Raw genomic sequence first — 6,995 nt, forward strand, 5'->3', positions numbered from 1 at the left:
GCGGTGGGTGCCAGCCTTCCCCACAGTCTGATCCCCACCCAGCAGCCGGAATTGAACGGACGAGTCGGGTCGTGGCACCCTTCCAGGCTGCAAAAGAGCGCCAGGCCAGAGCTGACCACCACCCGCCCTGGGTGATGTGTGCCCTTAGGGTCTGCCCTGCTCGGCACCCGCCCGAGGTTTGACCTCGGAGAGAGGGTTTTGCGCCACATTGCCGATGCCCCAGGCCCGGGCCATCCAAACGGCCCTGGATGTTGACACCAACAATTTAGAGCTGGGACTGAAGCTTTTTATTGTCCACTGTTGAAGTACAGACAGCAGTGACCCCATTTTTTTTAAAGATTTATTTATTTCTCTCCCCCTGCCCCAGCCCTCCCCAGCCCCTGCCCCAGCCCCAGTTGTCTATTCTCTGTGTCTATTTGCTCCGTGTTTTTCTTTGTCCGCTTCTGTTGTCGTCAGCGGCACAGGAATCTGTGTTTCTTTTTGTTGCATCATCTTGCTGTGTCAGCTCTCCGTGTGTGCGGCGCCATTCCTGGGCAGGCTGCACTTTCTTTTGCGCTGGGCGGCTCTCCTTAAGGGAGGCACTCCTTGCGCGTGGGGCTCCCCTGGCTCTCCTTAAGGGAGGCACTCCTTGCGCGTGGGGCTCCCCTACCTGGGGGACACCCCTGCGTGGCAAGGCACCCCTTGCGCGCATCGGCACTGTGCATGGGCCAGCTCCACACGGGTCAAGGAGGCCCGGGGTTTGAACCGCGGACCTCCCGTGTGGTAGACGGATGCCCTAACCACTGGGCCAAGTCCGCTTCCCCCCATTTCCTTGGGGAAAAGGAAGTGGACCAATACTTATTGAGTACCTACTCTATGCCGAGCCCTGCCCTAGGGGCTTTTCTTAAGGCACCTCATTTAAAGCTCACATCTACTCTTGCAAGCCAGCTGTCCTCATTCCCACTTTTCAGATTAGCAAATAGAGGCTCAGAGAGCTCAGACTGCTGGTGGTAGAGCCAAGATTTATCTCCAGGACTGTGTAATTAAATAACAATACCCCATGGACCGTTACAGGATTTCCCACGTACACGCCAACTTGCCCACCCTGGCGTGGGAGTCTGTGGACCAATCGCACTCGGGAAAATTCAGGTCTGGTTCAGATGAGCAAGGGCAGCCTTCAAGAGGCAACTCTCGGGACTGGGCAGAGAGAGCCTGGGTTTCCTCCTGAGGTCCTGCTCACCGTGAGCTGGACGGCTCCCTCCTCTCCCCTCACCCTCTTCCGCAGGTTTGCAAACTGTAACCTGTGGGCCCAATCTGGGCTGCTGCCTGTCTTTGTCAATAAAGTTTTATTGGCTCACCGCTTTGCCCGCTCACTTACATGTTGCCTGGGTGCTCTCATGCAACTGAGGCTGTGCAGACCCCAGAGCCTAAAGTAATTCCTCTAGGCCACGTACAGAAAAGGGTTGCTGAGCCCTGCTCTCCCGGCTCTAGTAATCGTTTGGCACCTCTGTGCTGTGGCTCATCCCACTTGAAACACCTTTCCTAACTTCTTCACCTAATTTCTACTCAGCCTTTAAAACTCAGATCAGGTTCCTTCTGTGGAAATCAGCACCAAGATGGCCCCCAGTGTCTCGCCCATGAGCAGACCCCTCCCGCCATGGGTAGGACTGACCTGAGTAACCAATAAGACACCACAAAGAGGACGGTGTGACTTCCGAGGCTAGATAACAAAGACGTCGGAGCTCTGCCTTGGCTCCCCCTGGAATCCCTCATTCTCAGGGAAGCCAGCCGCCATCTTCTGAGGGCACGCGAGCAGCTCCAGGGAGGGGAACTAAGGCAACCTGCCAGCTAGCGCCAACCCGCCACGCAGCTGAGGGCGCCAACGTGGATGTTTGTCCCCAGCCCCAGGAGACTTCAGATGGCGGCGACCCACCGACGTCCTGACCGCAGCCTCGTTGCAGACCCCAGGCCAGAAAGCGGAGCGCCGCTGCTCCCAAAGTGCCGACCCACAGAATCTGGGTGAGATAAATATTACTGATTTGAGCTACTGAGTTTTGGGGGCAACTTGTTATGCAGCAGTAGATGACTAATACACTTCACGCAGGAAGTCCTCTGTCCTCATTTCCTGGGGGTGCCATAACAAAGCGCCACAAACTGGGTGGCTTAAATCAACTGACATTTATTCTTTCACAGCTCTGGAGGCCAGAAGGCCAAAATCAAGGTGCCAGCAGGGCGGCACTCCCCCAGAAGGTTCTAGGGAAGACTCCTTCCTTGCCTCTGCCTAGCTTCTGCTTAGCCAGTAGTTCCTCTTCTATTTTATTTATTTATTTATTTATTTTTCTGGGTGAGGGATTTTTTTTTTTTTTTTAAGATGCACAGATCACACAATCCTCTTCTTGTAAGGACATGGTTCCTTTTGGATCAGCATCCACCTCACTCCAGCACAATCTCATCTCAACTCGATCACATCTGCAAAGACCTTGTTTCCAAAACAGGTCACATTTAGAGGACTTGAGCATACCTTTCTGGGGACACGATTCAACCTATAACCCCCTCCCTGGCCCCCAGGCTGGGCTACTCGCCCCTCCCCTGGGCTCCCACAGCCTGTCTTGCTTACCTTCTTCTCCACCAAGTCCATGTTATGTCAACGTATGTTCTCCCTTAGCCTAAAATCCTCTAGTACCGTCCCTTTGCACACAGAATAAAGACTGACTCTCGGGTCCTCCTTGAACAGGCCCTGCCACGGCCGCCTGCTTTCTCCCATCACTCTCCGCCCGTCTTGAAGCTGCAGCCCCACCAAGCTTGTTTCCAAGCCCAGTAAGCTCATCCCCTCCTCCAGCACCTCTGCCGTCCCCTCGGCGTGCTGGCGCCTTCCTGTCACTAGAACTCGGCTCCAGACCATTCTCCTGGTGTCACCCCCACCCCAGGCATCCTCTAGCTCCTTAGCTGCTTGTTTAATTCATAGCTGTTATCACTATTTACATGTATTGTCTATGGGCTTAAAACACACACCAGAATTTGTGTTCCATAAAGGTGGGAGCCACATCTGTCTTGTTTACTGTATTTGGTGCACAGGAGGTGCTCAACAAATATTTGTGAAAGAAATAAACAAATGGGCAGATTCCCACCCGCTTCCACCCCCTGCCTTGACCAGAAGCTTCTCAAGGGCAAGAACTGAGTTTTAGTCCTCTTTGTATCCCAGCACCTGGCACATGGACAGGTGGTTTTTTTGAAACGTCTTTGCTCTGTTGGATTGAGTATCTTTGGAAATTCACCACGACAAATATTCAGGGCTGAGCTGCTCTCCTTGGCCGCCAGAGGGTGGCAGAGTCCTGGGCCTTGAAACGACCGCAGGAGGCCATAAGAAAAGCAGCTGGTGAAGGTCAAGAGATAGACATTGCCGAGGGGTGGCTGGTCCAGGGGGCAGGAAAGGCCGTGGCAGTAGGGCAGCTTTTCCTTTAAAGGCTCTTCCATCCCACTATCACTAGAAAGGGCTGGCACAGGAAGCGATTTAATCCTTGCATTACAGGGCTTTGGGTTTGGTTGTTCCTAGTAAACTCAAAAATCAGCATGATTGTTTTTCTTCTCACATTTTATGTTGAACAGCTTTCACTCAACAATCCAGTACCTCTTGGCACTAGTAATGAGTGGGCTACTGAGGTTCCAGAGATAGCGAGGCACCCTCAAGGAGCTTACACTCTGGTCATCAGTGAACAGTGAGCAGGTAAGTATCATACAGTGCAATAACTGTATACCGGTCAGCTTGTGCTGAAATTATGCTGCGTAACAAACAACCCCAACATTCGGGAGCTTGAAGAGCAGCATTTTATTTTTCTTGCCCGTGGGTCTGCAGGTTGTCCGCGGCTATGTTGGACTTGACCTAGATTGACTGAACGTGACCCCAGGCTGCAGGTGGGGAATCGGTTCTGCTCCACATGGCTCCTCATTCTGGGAGCAGCACTTACCAGTAGGGTGTTCTCAAGACAGATGGCAGAAGCGCAGGAGTTCAGGCCAAGCCAAGCGAGCACAGGTAAAGCACCCGCCGACATCACCTCTACCAACATTTCATGGGCCCAAACAAGCAGCATGGCCGAGCCCAACACCCACGGCGCAGGAGAGAGTACTCTTCCCTGGTGATGAGCCTCTGTGTCGAGACGAAGAGGAAGGAGGGATGGTGGGCAAAACGTGCCACCTGCCACCTGGCACTGATGCCTCTTCAGAACTAAGATGTCTACCACACAGAAATAAATCTGTACCAGCGCTCTGCACAGCTACGTCATGGTGTCTGTCTGTTGTAGAGATGAGTAAACTGGAGCGTGGAGCAATTAAGTTACTTCCTATAAAGGTCACACACGTAGGAAGCGGCAGAGCCAGGATTCAAACCTCAGGTCGTAAGAAGGAGTTGTCTCAGCTGGGGCAATGCTAGATGAGAGAGAGAAATGCCACAGCATCCACGGCTTAGCACCACAGGAGCGGATCCCTCGCCTGGGCGATGGGCTTCCAAACGCACGTCCTCGGGTAGCGGGTGGCCCCTGATGCAGCTATGCAAGGACTCAAGGCCCTTCCATCTTCTGGCTCTGCCTCTCTTTAGGGTCACGAAACTCTCTACATTCAGCCAGCAGGTGGGAAAGAGGAAGTGGCTTCTATGCAGGAGGTTTTTAAAGGTCTCATTTCATTACCCGGCTCACTCTCGACTGCAAAGGAACACGGTAAATGTGTTGCACAGCCAGCGGCCGAGGGAGATGGGGCATTCGATTTGTGAGCGGGCAGCCAGTCTCTGCCCTGGCATTGTAGGCCACATTTTGGTAGAAGCTGGAGCAACTGCGCCGATCAGAACTCGGCAACAGCCGGGTCTGTGCTACCCCCCGCTGCTTCCCATCTCTAGCCACACATTCCCAGTGGGACCTGTCATCTCTCAAAAGCAGCCTAGGCCACTCCTCCCGTCCCACTGATTGGCTCAGACAGACCCATGTGACTTGCACCTGGCCAGCCAGACCACGACCCTGGGATTTTTCCATTTGGAGCTGGGAAGGAAAAAGCGGGAGAGTCAGTGGTCAGTGAAAAAAGCCCCCCAGCCCCCCACCCCGGCCATATCCCCTGGTAAGTGGAGAAGCTGGTCTGATCAAGTAGAGCTGGCAGCAGGGGAAAAGGAAATCAAGAAGAGCACGCGAGACGCGCCAGCACTCAGGTCCTGGGTTCCCACCGCTCACACCCCCCTCCGCCCTCGCCCTTCTGGGCTTCGTTAGCCAGTCAACCCCTTTTTCCTTCTTCAGTGGTTGAGTTTCTATCACTTGCAGTCCCAGTGACATGACCACCCATCCATCAAGGAATTTAGACTTTTCCTCGAGGGGCACAAGGCAACAGGCAAGAGTTGTGAGCAAGAGTCACACGGTCAGATTGATGCACGAGAAAGGCTGGAGAGATCCAAGTCTGGACACAGGAGGGGAAAATCAGGAGGCCACGGCCACAGTCCCGGGGAAGGTCGTGGTGGCCTGGACAAGGCGCAGGGGTGACGGAGAGAAATGGGCCAAGGTGAGCGATATTCAAAGGGCAGCACTGACGGGGTTCGCCGGCAGACGACTGGGGAGGAGGCGATGCAGAGGCAGGACGCCGGGACGAGGTCCAGATTCCTAGCTTTGGTAGGTGAGCAGGGGGGGCCGTGCCGAGGTTGATTTAGAGGCCGACCAAGGAAGTGACAGCAGGGACTCAAAGAGATGGCTGGATCCCAACGTTCACAGCAGCAGGAGTCCCAAGAACAGGAAGGTGGAAGCCACCCATGTCCAACGACAGGCGAGTGGGTCAACAAAACGTGGCCTCCTGTGTGTTTACAGTAACATTATTAATAGGGGAACCATCTTCAGCCTTAAAAAGGTGTGAAGTTCTGGTCCCTGCTACAACACGGGTGAAGCTCAAGGGCACCACGTCGAGCCAAAGAAGCCAGACACAAAAGGACAAACATTTTGCATGATTCCACTTATATGCAATAGCTAAAATAAGCAAATCCATAGAGGAAGAAAACAGAGTAGAAGTTACTCAAGATCAGGGGAGGGAAGAACGGGAACCTATTGCTTAATGGGTGCATGAAAAAGTTTTGGAAATGGATGGTGGTGATAGCAGCCATCCGGGTAAACGTGATTAATACCTCTGAACTGTACGCTTCAAAATGGTTAAAATGAGAAATTTTGCATTTTATATATATATATATATATATATATATGTTACTACAATTTTTTTAAATGTAGGGGGAAAAAACGACCCTATTTTGATATGATTCCATCGGAAGTTTCTCTGCCTATCCTGATGTAACCCAGCAGGCAAACTGCCTCTGGATCTGGGTAGCTCACGTGAGATTTGTGAACGAAAACACTGATTCGTGAGTCAGTAGCACATGGATGGAAAACAAAGCTATGACAGTGGGTTGTTTAAAGAACTGTAATGATTTCCACGCCATTGAAAGGGATGTTAATTTACTTTACTCTTGAGTGGTTTTGGTCAGTTTCAAAGAACCCTGAACCACATTTCCCTAACAGTGAAAATTTTTTTTTTGGTCTCAGAAATCATCTACCACGGTGGTTACTAAACTACTGAAGTAGTGACACCTCTGGAAAGTCTAGGGCCCTTGGGACTGGGAACAAGTTGAAAAGGTGATGTTTTCAGTCCACGTATGAGTTAGGATCAAGTGCACTAGCCAGAAATTCGACTACGGGATGTGGGCACAGGATAAAATCATGAACATGACCGCACGTGGCCTGAGGAAGGCGTGTTGGAGCCACACGTGCTTGACTGGGCCTGACACACCTGTTCGTATGAATGTCCTGTTTTCCTGGTGTGTTGAGTGAGCCTTCAATCCCAAGGTGCCATTCGGTTTATGATGCCTGTCGGGAGAAAAATAATTGAGATTGAGAGGATGCTACGTCTTCCCCTTTTTAAAACTGAGAATTGGGAACACGCGGCCAGTTTTCATATTGGGGGTGACAGGCTTTTGTCCAGCTGGAGGTCTTCACCCTCATTTCATC

Source organism: Dasypus novemcinctus, chromosome 23 (assembly GCF_030445035.2).
Source record: "Dasypus novemcinctus isolate mDasNov1 chromosome 23, mDasNov1.1.hap2, whole genome shotgun sequence".
NCBI classification, from domain to species: Eukaryota; Metazoa; Chordata; class Mammalia; order Cingulata; family Dasypodidae; genus Dasypus; species Dasypus novemcinctus.